The sequence below is a fragment of the Anomalospiza imberbis genome, chromosome 1 (assembly GCF_031753505.1).
Source record: "Anomalospiza imberbis isolate Cuckoo-Finch-1a 21T00152 chromosome 1, ASM3175350v1, whole genome shotgun sequence".
Classification (NCBI taxonomy): Eukaryota; Metazoa; Chordata; class Aves; order Passeriformes; family Viduidae; genus Anomalospiza; species Anomalospiza imberbis.
The window spans coordinates 90,518,959-90,535,611 of NC_089681.1; the positions used below are offsets into that span (position 1 = coordinate 90,518,959).

Here is a 16,653-nt window from a genome sequence, read left to right on the forward strand (position 1 = left end):
AGAGGAACTGCCTCAGCTTTTGTCAGTCATGTCAAGCAGGGAGAAGGATGTGAAGATGGGCGTCCCTGACACTCCACAGTGTCAGGAGTTTCCTACAGTGTTGCTGTAGGAAAACATGCCACTCCCCCAACTCAGGATAACCCTAAATCTCAAACACGTCAGGACACAGCGATATCCCTCACACACCTGGCTGCTTTACCCTAATCCATTTTCAGCCTTTCCCTCCTCTTCCTTCCAATCACCCATGCTTCCCTTTCTGTTTACAGCACACAGGACAAGCACTTCAGCTCCTCAACTTATAGGGCCTACTGCATAATACTAAATGCTCTGCAGAAAACCCCTTGGCACCCTTGGATCATGAGCCACCATCCAGAGGGCTCCCATAAGCAAGTTTCCACACAAAAGCAGTTCATCACCTGAGGATGTGAAGCTAAACCACTTTCACGAAATGAAAAACTGTTGCTAAAAATTTGGTCCCGGCTTTGTAGGGGTTTTGTGGTGATGCTCTGGGACCAAACAAGCTGCAAAGGCAGGAAGGCAGCAGCGAGAGTGGATGGTTATTTCATATCATGGGTGCTCCCTGGGTTCCTGCTGCCCTGGGATTCCTTCTCGGAGTGTGAGTGTACCTCTGTGTGTGTTTTGGGGACAAGTCTCCCTGAGGAGGCCGCAGGGCTGGGACGGGGATGCTCTGAGCCGAGACACCTCATCCTAGTCCGAGGAGGCAGTCGAGGTGAGGGCAGCCAGGCGCCCTCCCAACCTCCGGTCGGGCTGGGCGGTGCCGGGGGCCGGCTGCAAGCGGGGGAGGAGGAAAAGGCCAGGATATTCCTGAATGAACGGCTCGCTCCTCACCCCACACCTCCGCCCGGCTCCCGCCTCCCTCCCGCCACTCGCCGGTGTCTCTTCGAGGCGCAGCCAGTTTCTATAGCGACGGCGCTGAGCCGCGGCTCTTCCGAGTAGTAACAAAGCCGGCTGCCCGCTGCCGCGCCGGGGCTGCGGGGGGAAGCGGCTGCCTCTCCCGAGGACACCCCGACAGGTACGGAGCGAGAGGATGCCCACCGGCCGCCGCCCGCCCCCGGCCGGGCGGTGCTGCCGCCGGAGGAGGGCTGCCGGAGGGACAGGGGCTCCCCGCGGGTAGAGCGGCGGCCGCGGGGAAAGGGGGAGGCGTCCGTCCGTCCTGCCGTGCGCTCGCGCCTGTGGCAGCCGATGGACAGCGGGGAGGGCTGCGGGAGGGTCGCCGCAGGTGCGCCCCGGGTGCCCCTTCCCGACTTCTCCGCGGCGCGGCCGCGGACACCGGGACGGGGCGGCTGGCCCCGCGTACCCCCGCCTGCCGGGGCGGCGGCGGGAGGAGACGGCGCGGGCGGGTTCCGCGCCCCGGGCGGCAACCGGTGGGCTTGGCTCGCCCCTCTCCGCCGGGGACAGCGCTGCTCCTCGTCCTTACGGTTACCCCTTCATAGTAATACTAATAATTTCTCTGTTGTTGTTGTTGTTATAAAAAAATATGACCCCCCTGGAAATTTGGGGGTTACAGAGTTTCGTTTCTTCAGCTTTATAAAGTAATGATGAATAGGGTAATAGCCTTAAAATGCGCTACTTAGTTTAAAAAGAAGAAATGTAAAGGATTGGTGTTGTAGAGTAAACAAGACAAATACTGCTTGTTTTTAGGAGTAAGTGTACGGAAAGGTTTTAGGTAAAATGAGTCTGTAGCTTTCCGAGTCAGAAGGCTAAGATGGTAGAGATGCTAAACGTTTGCTTATCTCGAGCATCCAAGGTTAGGCAAGAAGAAGCCGTCTTCACCTCCTGCGATACGAATGTCAGAGTGGATGGGAAGGTCATTAGCAGGTCATTAGCCTGAGCAATGCTTATGGTGACTGTAATCAATAACATCCGAATGACGGTGGCTGTGTGAATAGACACGGGTTTCTGCAGAAGTTTAAAATTCAAAGGAACTTCCTGATGATGAGAGAAGGCTGACCCCGCATGATGAGGTCCTAGGGAGCAGTCATTGTGGTTCATTGCTGAGTGATTTAGGAAATAAACGAGATCCTGGGCCAAAGCAAAACTGTGCTGTGACATCTATGCAGCCAGCAGCACGTTCAAGATGGGAATCTTCCTGGCTGTGAACAAGGGGGAAAAGGGAAATAGTACGTGAGATGAGGACACTGTGACTGAGGACATAGTTATTGAGTAGGTGGACAAGAACTGACATTTTAAGTAATATGTAATCTAAATATCAGATCATTTGAGATTGAGAACACTATACATAATGTAATATCAGGGTATCAAAACTCAAAGGCTAAGCATTGACTGGAAGAAGTTTGAGAAGTATATAAAGGAAATGCTGAGTGAAAAGTGGAGCTACCTGTACCATTAAGTAAATGATGTGAAAACAGTGGAAAGAGAAGATACAGCTCGTCAGCAATCATGAATACAAGTAGAAAAGAAAATGGAGACAGGCTTCTCTTGCAAGAGATGTATAAATAAAATGAAGTTTTAAATGAGTGTTGATCAAGTTTAAACTTTCCTCAATATAACATTAAAATCAGTATTATCATAACGATATGTGGACTGGAATGCTAGGGTTTTTTTAGAAACAGCGGTCACAAAAAAAAAAAAAAAAAAAAAAAAAAAAAAAAAAAAGTGGAATTTCTTAGATATGTTGACTGCAGTGGTTTTCCCAGTGTTTATAAGTGGTTGTCCTTCTTTTCCTTCAAAAGTGTCACAACAGTTGTTTTGTTGAAAGAGTTATATAACCTTCTGAATGACCTCTATTTTTCATGCAACAGAGGAAAGCAAACTCTTGAGTTCATAAAATGGGTAAAAATGTAGACCTCAGATGAGTTTAGCATGATGGAAAATAACATTTCAAGACCACACTGTAGACTACCTGAAATTGAATGCACTTGCAGGAAATAAAAGGTCAGCTGTGTATAATAAGGGCCTGGACATTTCTACTCCCTTAACTGCATGGCAGAGAATGAGAAGCATCAGAACTCAATATCTTGCCTTAAAAGTGAAAGGGATAAGCAAAATATTTATGGCTATGCTGCCTTGTGACATTTCAGTCCCAAAATTGTTCCTTTTGGAACAATTGCAAACTCCACTAGACAAAGTTTATCAGTGGAAAAAATGTAGTAGTTGAGGCAGTACCAGGAAAGAATTCAGTAGTTCAGTAAAGATAATACACCCCATAATGTAGCCTGACAAGCAAAAGGGCTTTTAGTGGTCAACAGTCCTAGCAATTAGATCACAGTCTCTCAGACTGTCATTTCACACCTTTCTGGTGCTCCTCAGTCCAGGCTAGGTTTATAGGAAGCCTGTTCTCAAATCTTCTTGAAATGCATCATCTAAAGCTGTGCATTCTGTGCCTTGATGTAAGGCCACTGCAGGAGTCTACTTGCCACTATTCCTCTTGCTATGTTCAATCTTAATATTTTTATCTATATCCTAGTTTGACTTGCTGTTAAATATTTTTTCTGGAGATGTACATGTGCTTGCTGTAGCCAGCAACTCTTTCAAGTATACAGGGACTTACCACCTGCTGCTGGGAGGCTGTGATTTCAGTTCTCCCAGGAAGGTTGCTAAGGAGTACTAGGGATCCTTGGAGAGTAAAGCTCAGGAAATTCTCTTGTGGCCTTTGCACACATTGTGTGCTGAAGCAGTGCCTGTCCAATATAAACTTCTGTTCCAACAGTAATATAGTATGGCCAGATGTGTACCTTATGTATCACATTGTAACATAAGATAATTGTGACTTTCTAGTAAAAACAAAACATCTGCAAGTGTGATGTGCTGTGATAAGCTGCAAAGAGCTCAGGCCTCTTAAAAATGTACCTTAGGTTTAAAATTCATTTGCAGAGAGAAATCAAGTACAAGATGTGCAGCTTTTAACCTACTACAGCTCTACACTTTTTTAAACCAATTCCTGTGTGTTTTATTCAGATTGTTTTTTCCTGCAGAGATGATGCAGCACAGCATTTTAGGCATAATAAATGCCATAATTCAACATACCTTTTCTTTTCCCATTTTATCTTTTCCACCAGTTGACACAAACATTCAGTAGAAGTTGAAATAACTCAGCAGCACTTTCAGTTTAGTCCAGACAGCATGAAAAGCTGAGATGTTCCAGCATCTCTAAAGCATTGAGCAGAGACTTCAAATCCATTTAGGTTTTGTCTGATCTTTCTTGTCATTTCCAAGAAATTTAGCCAAAGTGTTACAAAGCTGTAGTTCTCTGAAAGATTCAGGTTCACAAGTGTTTTGTAGATGCATATTACATTTTGAAAGTAACATCTATAAAGATTACCACCACTGGAGGTAGTTCAGAAATTGGAGAAAGGAATAGGGACAGACTGTCTTACCCCTCAGCTTTTCTACTTCAACTTGGAATTGTCCAAGTTATTTGCAGAAAGGTGGCCTTGTAGAAAAGAAAGTGATGTGACCACCTGGTTTTGAGAATAACTCTAAGGAAACCTGACAGTGTATGGGACTGTAGTGAGGGAGAAGGTGGGAGCTGATGTGCAGCCCATGATGCAGACTTAGCCCTGGAGTCAACAGACATGGTGGGAGAGTTACGTGGGACTGCTATGAGGAGTCAGGTTGAGATGGGACTCGGACTGGGACAGGCTGGTGGAGACCCAGCCAGGAAAATCTGGTGTTAGACTGTGTGTATCAGGCCCAGCTCAGAGCTGAAGGCTTCTTTTAAGCCCCCTTTTGTAAACCTTCAAGGCTGTGTTGGCAATGGCCACGGCAGAAGGTGTTGGTCAGGAAACCCAAACCTTTCTATAATAGTTTCAGGGCAGGTGTTGTTCCAGGCAGGGGAACTGATCTTGGCAGGCAGTGCATGACAAAGAAAGAAAACTCCCATTTCAGATGGATGGCCAGTCTGTACTCAGGCAGGAGATGTTCTCCTGTGAACAGAAAGAAAATATTCCCCCCTTGGTGACTCACAAGCAGTGACCTGATCAGACTTTGCTTGAAAAAGCATCTGACCTTGAAGCTTCTGCTGTGGAGCATCTTTATGTGAAAGTATGGCTTGACCGCTGAGGAGCAACACTGCAGGTGTTTACCAAGAACCTGCAGATGCCATTTGCCTCCCAATACATGATGGGGAGACCTGGAGTATTTCCACAGAAGTATTCTCTGTTGAAAACCAACATGCTCAAAACTCAAGCTGATACTGGCTTTCCATTCTTTAAACAATTCCTTCAAGTAACTCTCAAAAAAGCTTTAAAAGGCTTACCAGTGTTTTTACAATACTGAAAATATTTAGTTTATTCAGCTAGAATTTTATAAATATCTTAAGCAGAAATTTTGAGTAGTGTTTGAATCACCAGGTGGAGTGTTGTATAATGTGTGTGTAGTGAGGGCTTTTATCTTCCTGTATCTTTCAGTTCACTGAGTTACACTTCTATGCTGTTAAAGTGACAGCTAAATGAAAGTCAAAAAAATAAACAGTGCTGTGTTTGGTGCTAGGCTCAAATGGTGCAATGAGTGAATTGCAGGGCCACAAATTATACAATGAGAATAAACCAAAAAAATTGCTAAATAACTGCTGACTATACTGCAAACTCAGTGAAGCTTCCTGTGGAAGAAAATGATGAGTATTGTATGACTAGAACTGTAATGTAATATATATATTCAGTGGAATGGTGATGTTTTGTAATGATCTAGAACTTGGATTTGCTTTCAGTATATTACAGATATTTTACTGTGTCCACTGAATCAAAGAGCACTTTTGTAGATGATGCTTATTCCTGTAATCAAGTTGCCTCTCATTCTCTGACAAACTAAACAGATTGAGCTCTTTTAAGCTTTTCCTTGAAGGAGATTTATTCAGCTGATTTTTTTTTTTTTTTTGTGATTGTCTCACTGTTCCTGTGAGAAACTGTCCAAACTGTTCAAAATCCTATATAGATTGTGAACACTGTGACTGTGCAAAATATCTTAGTTTGACTCTCACCACTGCCCAAAAGGTATCTCAGCTGTGTTTCCCTCCCATGTTGCTAAATTCGTGTTGCAAAGATCTCACACTCAGATCATTTGTCTCTGTGACTTCTCTATGTCTCTGGTCATTACAGGGGGGTAGGACTAGACGACCTTTAAAGGTACATTCCAACCAAAACTGTTCCAATCTGTGATTCTGTATTCACAGTGCAAATTAGGTGTCCAGCTTACCTGAACAGTCAAAGCTTTTTCTACAGTAATCTGATACACTAACAGTGCAGCTAGCAAATACTTAAATGTTAAAGATAAGAGCTTTTTTTTATGTTCATTCCTCATTTTATTTGTATCACTAGAGCAAAGTTGTTAGGTGGAAGTGCTCTCTGTGCTTTTCAAGATTCTAATATATTTCTCCTTTCTCCTCTGCCATCACCACGGCAGACCTAAATTTGTCTTTTCCTTCTAACAGGCCTCTGAGATAAGTCCCTGATGTTTGTGCTATGAAATTCAAGGTCAACACCTTGAATAACACTTGTTAAGTAAATGGAAAAGAAATATTATCTTATTAGTCAGATCTATCTAAAAAGACCAGAAAGGGAGAGCATCTTCTGACAGTATTTACACTCAAGATAATAGGCATGGGTACCTGCTCATTTAAAGATCAGCTAAGAATGAAAAATTTAATTTCTGGTCCTCTCTGTGATCTAAAAATTAGGAACAAGTATCTATCCAGTAATACAAAAACTGCCCTCTTTATATTGTAAGTTTTTCTTAGCCTGAAATATCAACCTTAATCTTAAAATTCCATGTTTTCCATAGGACAAAGAGAGAACAGAAAGCATACCAACGATGAATCATCTGTTTTTGTTATCAGTCATTCAGACCCTTTGGTGATAGATGGGTGAATAGATTGAGCCTAGAGCTCTAAGCCAGCTTGGCAGCTGGCAGGTAAGTCCCTGGAAGCTCACCAAAATGCTTTCTGAAGCCCCATACTTCTGTTTTAATTATTGTATTTAGTAAAATCATATCCTAGAACATAAAGTATCCTCTTAAGACAATAGGATCACACTTAACTATATATCTACTATCAGTGGAACTTAAGCATACAGAGATTTTACGTGTACTGTGGTAGGGATCTGAAGAAGGATGCTTTTTTTTTTTTTTTTTTTTTTTTTTTTTTTTTTTTCTTGGGGAAATAGAGCAACAGCTCTTACAAGACTTGGAAGGAGCAAGTCAGAACTGAAAACAAATGGTGTGCAGGTGATGTAAAGGTGAAGTAATAATATTGCATATTGATAAATCCCACAAAAATCCCAAGGTAACTAAGTTTCCAGTAAATTTTGTGTCATTTGTTTCTTAAGGAGTAATGAAGTTTTCTTACATGACTGCTTTGACCAACTGTGTCACCTGACAGGCATGTTAAAAGCATTTTGTAAGCCTGGAATGGAGAAGCACTGAGTGCAGTGGTATCTCCCTTCCTTCCCCTGGTATGCCTCCCAAGACAGCTTGTTCCAAAGTAGTGTACTGTGCTAATGGCAGCATTTAAGAAGATTCTTTTTATGAATTTATTGTAACATGGCCAACACATCTGCTTCATGTGGAAGTGTGGTTTTTAGACTCTTAAGGACAGTTCTCTATGTGTTCATCAGTGTAAATGTAAGGCTTCGGTAATGCATATTGACAGAGATTTATTAAAATATGAATTCTCATTGACTTTGGGAATGAGAGGAGGGAGGAATGGCAAAAAAATCCATATAGAAAGAAACTTTCTGGGGTGGCTCTTTTAAGTGCAGTTTTGATATTCAGATATGGCTATGAATAGATTGAACAGCCTTCTGAACTTTATGCCCTTTTAAAAATTAAGTGGCCTGCCTATTTTCTGTTTCAGTAAATTAAAATTATTAATGAAGAGAAATGTCAGTTGTACCAGTCTTATAATTAATTTTCAGTCTTAATAACATTAACAGGAATCTTCACTCACTGTTTGTCATTTATACAGATAGCTCATATAGTGCTTGTATGTGTATTTGAAATTCTGTAGGTATTCTGAGAGTGTAACAGTTTTTCTCTAGTTCTAGAACACACACACACACGTGTGTGCACACACATTTATACATGGTACCTTCTCAAGACAGCTAGAGTATTTTAAATTATGCATATATATGAACATGTATATTTATATTTGCTAGACAGATCAAGAGTATACATTGACATCATAGATATAGGTGTGGAAATTTTCTGCATTCAGTGATGCAGATTACTTTACAAAGATATTCATCCCCGTAACCTTTTGTTTGCCTTTTGCTCAAGGAAGAGAAACAATTTCACACAGTATGATCAGTAAAGTGCAGCTGTGGACATAATTCTATGCAGGTGTCCAAACCAGAATTATCTATCCACTGACTGTAAAATAGTAACTTGTAATAAACAATTCTGCTGCATATTTGATGCCTCCTCCTTTTTACTGGAGGAGGCACTCTGCACTTTCATTATCAGTATTACATCTTTATGCTTAGCTGTTCCCCTCTTTTATTTTGCTTACAGTCTTGTCTGTCTGCATGCAAGAAAGCCAGACTCATTGAAACAGAGATTTTTTTAAAAGTTGTTTCAAAGAATTACCCTGTACGTTTTATTTTGCTGCTCACACATTAGCTTTGTCAAGCAAAGCACAGATAAAAACGAAAAAGAGGCATGAAATAATGCTATGAGAAATAGTAAATACTGGGAAATAAAAAATATACTATGAACAGCACATGGCTGTCTGTATTGAAAAGTGAGGCTCATATCACTCCATTACTGCTGGTCCAGAGCTCCTTTGATCATGTTTGAAGAGTTGCATTTGTCTGGGAATGTTTGGAGGGTTGATACAGGTTGACTTCAATGAACACTTGCTTTTATGTTTGTATATTCATAAAATTTAAAATTCAAAGGCCTATGTGTGTGTTATAAGAGTGCACATAGCTGATGGATTAGATTCATTGTTTGCTGTTAAAATATTAGCAATAACTTTCGTGAACAAGACAGAGTAACGTGGATTTTGCTGTGCAAAATATAGTGCCTAAACAGAGGGAAGAGCAACAAGTAGAGTATGTCACAAAATTCCAAAGAAGGAGGTAATAGTATTTGGCATCAGTTTTGAGTTGCAATGGATTGGAGTGGTTTGCGGGGGTTTTTGTTTGTTTTGGCTTGTGCTTTTTTATGGTGGGGAAGATGGACAATAAGGGTCTTTCAGGAAGAAGTATTAATTACAAGTGGGATTTCTGCACTGGCATTTGGATGAGAAGAAATTTCTGCTCGGCAGTATGCCTGTTAAAATACCTAATTTTGCACTACCAGACACACTGCAATGCTTGTATCAAATTTTCTAGAGAATACACTGAAGGCATGCGGAGCTCTCAGACAATGGGCAAAGCCTGAAAGATTTACAGAAAAACAAAAGTCAAACTGAACCCATATATTGCAAGATCATATTGTTCTGAGAGAAGAAACAAATCTTGGGAAGGCAATTTCATCAGCATTCATAGCACTAAGCAGTGGCCCAGTTCCTGTGCTGCTAGCTCCAGAACTGACATCATCTGTCCACCATGACATACTGGACCACTCAGACGGGCGCACAAATACTGAGCAGCTGCCTCACACAAATCCAGTTGCATATCTCTAGCAAAAGAAAGACTCTAGTCAGAGATATGAATGGTTATTCACCCATTTGCAAAAAGAAATGCAGTGTGCTAGGCAGCAAACAGCAAGCATCATAGATTCACTGATGAGCAAAGTGATAATGGGGAAACCACAGGGAATTGTGTTGATAGGAAATGGGTAAATATTGGGGGTCTGTTCAACTCAACCCACTGGTTCCAGGGAGGACACTTGACAAAGCTCACATCTTGCATACAGCTCCAGCTGTCCATTAAACTTGGTTTATTTTTTTTTCTCTGATTTTTCTGTCTGCTGCAAGTCTGAGAGAAAGGGAACTGAGTCCTGGATCTCTGCTCTGCCTCTCCAGAGTGTCAGCTGCACTGGAATGACTGAAGATAAGTTGTTGTGTTCCTGCAGCTGGCTTTCAGGCTCTGGGATATGACAAGGAAGATATGCACAGGTCACACCAATTTTGGGGTTTCTTTCAGTTACACTGGATCCAAAAAGGGCCATTGTTAAGGAATAGACACTATAGAAACAGCTTTGATTCCCCTGCCTAGACTGAGTGAATTAGCTAAATGGTGAATATCTCACATTGTGCTGTCATTATTGTTCATCATTGTGACAGGCCAGAAAGAGCAAACATAATAATTAATACTCGGCATTGTGATAATGCCATTGTGCCCCAGCTTTAAATTGTTTAAATGAAGCTTCCCTTTTATTTAAGTAACTCCCTGATAATTCTGTTAAATCTTTCTTTTCTTCAGTCTTGAATCAACTTTTCAATAGAGACATCCTGTATCCTCTGGTGAGGTGGGCTTAAAGGCGGGGAATGTCTGTGTTTGTATGTCACTCCCTTTCAAGTACTCATTGTAGAACACAGCTATGACTGAATTATTTTCTTCAAATATCAGATAAAATTATCCAGTTAAACATTATTGCACACATACATCTTGTATATGTACAATGTATTGTATATTGTATATATGTAGATTAGAGCATTAATCTATTAATGTAATGTTTAAAGAAATATATTGAGCTACTTTTCATGGAGTCATAGAATGCTTTGGTTTGGAGGGGACTTCAGAGATCATCTAGTTCCAACCCTCCTGCCAAGGTCAGGGACATTGTCCACTAGACCAGGTTGTTCAAAGCCCCATCCAACCTGGCCTCGGATTTCCACTTCTTTTTTTTCATTTTCAGAAATGCAGTGTTTTATTCCAGTTGAACAACAGTCATTAGCAACAATATTCTATCTGATGTGGTTTCTTTTATGAAGAGATACTAGTGCTCATTTTCAATGTGAAAATTGCAATTTCAGCTTTTATCTATGCATTTTCCTGAATATGTGGTAACGGATTTATAAGTGTGGAAGCACAGTGTGTCAAACAGCACACTCCCTCCTTTGTAACACTTGCTGGAAAATGTACTGTGTGTTAGACCTGCTTTTGAAAATCAGAATAATCAAAGACATAATATATTATAAAGAAAAATACCTGGAAATGTGAATGTTCCTGTTAAAATACATTCATATAAATTTTATCTTTATTTGATAGTGCAGTTCATGGGTGGTTGAAATAAAACTACATTCCTCACTGTGAAACACTGCCCAGGGGCTTTGTGAACCCTTCAGCATTTTGAGGGTTCACAATGTTCAAACGGACAAGGCCCTTCAGACCTGTCTCTACTTTTGCTGAGAATTGTAGTGGGCACCTTGTTGAGAATGGGATTGAATGGGTGTAGAAGGACCAAAGTAACCATGCAAGAAGGACCATGAGAATGGCACCCAGATGAGGTCATCGAGATAACAGCGCACATCTGCCTGACCTTCCAAGGACACCCACTTCAGGAGGCGGGTCAGTGAATAAAGCCTGATGACTCACAGAAGTGGACGGGATGAATAGATTGTTTGCTGTTGCCTGAAGACAACAGAAATACACATCCAGCAGTGACAGGTGTTTGCCAGCCTAAAAATGAGGATGAGGCATGTCCTGTTCACCATGTCACTGCAAGGATTGTATCTCCATTTTCAATGCTGAACAGACTTTTGGTTACCTGTGTCTCCGTGCATATCACGGAGCTTTTCTACATATCACATTGAGCTCTTCTAAGTTCTTGGTACACAGTGCTGCAATATTGTCTTCTGGACTTTTCAGGATGTGAGGTTTAAACCAGATGATTTCCAGAGGTTCCTTCCAATGGAAATTGTTCTGTAATTCTGTCACTTGAAAGCAGTAGTATATTCCATGAACTTCACTGCACAGGTGATAAGATTAGTATAGTGGAGGTTTATGGTAATTTCTTAAATATTACACTTTTATCTTCATTTGTTTGAACTACCCATATTTTGTTTTTGAAAAATTGTTTTAAGTGACCTAGGTACAAAAAAAAAAGGCATTTCTGAGCATAACAATTAGTTTTAAATAATCTTGCACTTGAAAAAATTTCATTCATGGTATCTTTCTGATCAGAAGGTTGTAAACCTCTGAACTTCAGGGACTTGGGATTGAAATGCCATCTCAGTTGTTGGCTGAGACAGGATCAATCACAAACAATGAAGATTATGTACCCACTTAAAAAAAAAATACAGCGCCCAGACTGAACTGTCCAATTTGCAGACCTCATCTTGTCACATTCTTTATGGTGCTAAGCTGATTGTATGAGGCTGGAGCCACAAGTAATCTCTCTCATTCAGCTCTGCTGCAATATTGTTGGACATACAGAATGAAGGCTTGTTATTCAAAATCAGGCACATCTATCAGCGCTAGACTGGGCCAGGAGTTGTGCATTTGGTTTGCTACTTGTCTGACAAAGTACAGTTTCTTTAAAAACACTGAAGGATCTGCTGTGAACCCCACCAGCCTTTATCCTTAGTAGAATTCTCTGTAAATGAACTGAGCCATTTGTCATGGTGGTGGTGTGACAATTCAAGGAGTAAATGTACAACTAAATAAAACAGCTTTCTCCTGAACTTTGCTATTTCACTGTAGCTATTTTACTGGTATTTTCAGTATCAAAATGAGTGCTAAATTTTGATCCCAAATACTTTTGTGTTGTATCAGTCCATTACTATTTATCCCCATTCATTCTCATGAGTGTGGTGGGCAACAGAAGGTATATTTCATTACTCCATTTCTTTTCATATTCAGATTAATACCAAATTTTCCTATCATCTATTCTTGTATAACACACATTTCCTCACTTCCCACCTCTGTCTGTGCCTTAATATTTTTTAATTTGATTCCTGTCACTTGTAGCATACACCTTGTAACCTACACTTTCCTAGCTCACTTGGCACTTCCATTGCTTCCCTTCCTCTTACCTAACCACCTTGTACCTTTTTTTGGCCATCTTCCTAAAGTGTATAATTCTGCTTCTTTGAAATCCCTCCACAAATTCACCTTGTGTATCAAACTTGGTTTTATTCCACTCAGTCCTTCTCCCCCTGTACACGCTTCCTGCTGTGTTTCCTTAGCATGCTAATTTAGAAAGCTTTTTCCTGAATTTTCTTCACTTGCACTTAGCCCTCTCTGTCCACTCCCTACAGCAAAGTCTTTCCAATTCATCATACTGCTACTCTCTTTTCTCTGGTTCACCACTCTCCTCTGTAAGGATCCCAAGACTTTCAAGTAACCATCTTATAAATTGTATTCTGTGATAAATTGCACTCGGGCACCATCAGTAAGACAATGGAATCGAGCCCAGTGGCTTTGCACAGGTATAAGAGAGAAAAGATAGTGAGCATTTACTTTGAAGGTCCTTTTTTGCTCCATTTAGATCTCGTGCTTAATGATGTGGTTATTAAGGTGCTGCTGTAAGATGCCTTATAGGCTTTAAAGACAATTATAATGTGTAGTGCTTTAGTTTGTTCTTTTTGAGTAGCTGAGTTTAAATCTTACCATGTGAAATGGTTAAGGATTGCCGTGGATGGTGAGTGGGATCTCCAGTTCTTTCATAACCACTGGTGTAATAAGCCAGTGGTTCCACCTGGTATGTTCACAGAATATGAGACACATCTGAGGCTGCAGTGTCTCATCTGGACGTGATGCTGAGTCTGTGTGAGTGTATCAAATACTTCATTCACATAATGTTCAATCAGTAAGTCCTTCAGACTTGATATCCTGCCAATGGGGCTGCCACAATTCGTGTATTCATAAACAGTGTCCTTGAGATCTTGTCTGCTCCTTTCTGCATAACCCAGTGTATTAAAAGAACTTTATCTTTCTGGGGAAGGGAACAGTATCCTGTGGTTTTTATGAATGACTAAATGCCATCATAGTTGTTTACTGATGATGTTCCCTGGTTGGAGTTATATATTATGAAGCACAATTGTTTCCAAGATTTAATAATGTGACAATTAAATTTATTTTCTTTTTTGGTAGCAGAGCCAAGGAGAAAAATTGATGGTTGTTTTGTCAGTTTTCTAGTCAATTCAATATGACTTTTGCCTTAGCAGGGATTACGGGTTTAGGAACTGAATAAATGAGGCAGTACCAAATATTAGAAACATCAAAATGGTATCCTATGAAATAGCAATTAAGAAAAGCATACAGCAGTAGTTTAATTCTACCAGCTTTCTCCCTGTTACCCAATAAATAAGCATTTTGCCTGAGAAAGGCCTGCATGTGCATCCTAAGAAAATGTTTGCATACAAGATTTAATTCCTGTTGTCATTTTACAAGCTAAACTCAGTGACAAGTTTTGACAAACAAATCCCTCAAGTAAAGTTTTTCTTAGCACATCTTTAGAGCTACAGGCTACCATAAGGAAAGCAAGAGGAAAACTACTTTTTATCTCAAACAAAGAGATTTTTAAGGAAAGCAAGAGGAAAACTACTTTTTATCTCAAACAAAGAGATTTTTAAGACAAGCCAATGTTATTTGTTGACATATATGTAAGCATTGCAACTTGTTTGGTTGAATCACTCTTAATTTACACAAGAGGATTTTTGTATAATAAATTACCCATATTCTGTGTTGTCATTTTTCTTATCAAAAGACTTGTGACCACGATGACAAAAAAGGAGAGAATGCCTTTATTGCTGTGCAATACCATAAATCATTTCTGAAAATGCTGTGCAGAGCTTTTGATTTTACAGAATTCAGTGGGATCAATGAAAGGTAGAGATTTGGGCATCACCTGTGGACAAGAAATGCTTCATTACTAAGATAAAATGGGCACTAGGGCTATCTAGTGAATCTATTTAACATAAAATTTACTATTGAAGCAGCTGCTTCTCCCCCAGTCCACCTGTGTCTTATGATCTATCCATATAGCAGTGTTTTGTGAAGCCCACTCAGAAGCAGGAGTGTCTGGGAGAAACTCAGAAAAATAATTTTCATTATCCCTGTTTTTCAGGGAGAAAAATAATGAAAATCAAGTTTCTCAAGCCTTCTACTGCAAGTCTTGTCACTTCATACACACAAGGTGTTTATGTGCAGGAAAAAACTTTGGAAAGCATCTCTATGGAGGAGCACTAATAGACATTGTGTGAATAGCGACATTTGCATAAACTTTTTAGAAAGTAGAGATGAAAGTCTCCATTTTCCATGGTTACTGATCCTCAGAAATCCAGTTCAAACAGACATATCTGAGAATGAAAGGTATAACTTTTGCTGTCTTTTAGGGTATCTCCTATCACATTTCAAAGTGCAGTCTTCTGCAGCTTAACACTCTACAGTGATGGCTTACAGATAGGCAAGATATATTGGCACAGGTTGTAGACAAAGCTCAGCATATTAGCACAGGATGTTAGTGTGGGAAATGGTACATGAGGCTGGCTGATTCTCCTACAAGCCAGATTAACTTAGCTCATCCAGAACTATATGTTATTATAGCTAGGTTGGTTCCACTACGAATCCCGCTCAGTTATATCAACTCTGCGCTGCAGTTTAAAGTGTAGATGTACTCACTGTTGCAAAATATATCCAGCACAATTACTGAGAAATGCCCCTCAGGGTGCACTGTCTTTGGCTGCGCTTTCTGAAAGAGTCCTCCAGAAGCAGAGAAGGGGCAAATATGAGCTCAGAAGCTCTCAAATAATATTGCAATTATTTGACTCTGGAGCGGAATTGGATTTTAATCAATTTCACGGAGAGTTCTTTCTGTCAAGAAACCAAGCCCAAGGAAAAAGGTCTATTTTAATTTGCTGCAAATTATGTGGTTGGTGTTTGCAGAGATGTGAAAAAGATTCATAGTGGATGCTGCCTTTTGCACTGATTATTAGTGCAATAGTTGTTAACTTTCATGAAGTTTGGTTTAGTAGACTAACAAACAGCAGTGTGCTGTCCTGGTGCTTCAGTCATGGAGCTTTCCATGAAAAAGTAATAGCATAAATAAAGGCTAATGCTTCTTAGCTTTTGAATAGAGAATACATCTATATGGGATTTTTTTTCCTAGATCTTCAGTCTTTTCAAGTTATATGCATTCAGCACACCGGAAATGAAAAACAGTGAAATATGTGTTATCCTCTAATGTCTAGTTAATTAGTTCACTTCCTAGCACATCTTTCTAGTATCAGTTTTTGGAAAAAATACGCAGTGGAACATTCAGAATCCTTATATTCACTTGCTTAAGTGAAAGCAGAGCAGAGGAGATTAATTATTTAAAATAGTTTAAAGAAAGCTGTCATTAAAAACATCTGTATTTTAAAATGTTCCTGGTTATGTTTCTGTTCTATCAAAAAAATATTTTCTTATTTATTGGAAGGCAAGAATGTTTTAATTTCCTACTTTACTCCATAAGCCTTAGCCAAGCTGCTCATTTGTGATTTTGTATAGAAAACCTGATATCTTTGGGAGTACTTGCTGAAGAGCTGCTGTGCTGATGTTGGGATTTTTATTTCACTAAGTGACATTCATAACCTGTTTGTGTTCACTTTTCTAGTCTTGTAGTACATGTTGCAAAACACTTAAAACTAAAATCCCCACTGATTGTTACCAGTTTAAAAATTACCCGTACCTGGTCTCAGTTATTAATTTACACTAAACTAAATTTATAGGTTAATAGGGAAGTGTAATGGCTCTCTGTGGACTGTGTTGCTTTGTAAACCTTTAGAATTCCATTTTATGTACTTTC

General features: G+C 40.1%; 1 protein-coding gene across 5 annotated transcripts in view; it reads left to right on the plus strand.

Moving 5' to 3' along the window:
- Positions 1-712: 712 nt before the first annotated feature.
- Positions 713-16,653, plus strand: part of RNF182 (ring finger protein 182) — a 29,314-nt gene continuing 13,373 nt past the window's right edge. For 3 of the 5 annotated variants that reach the window (XM_068199637.1, XM_068199620.1, XM_068199653.1), the window contains exon 1: positions 713-1,033. The gene's annotated coding sequence lies outside the window, so the exon portion shown is untranslated. Of the gene's footprint in view, positions 1,034-6,759; positions 6,889-16,653 lie in introns of all 5 variants that reach the window. The other 2 variants (XM_068199629.1, XM_068199646.1) reach the window with 1 other exon arrangement.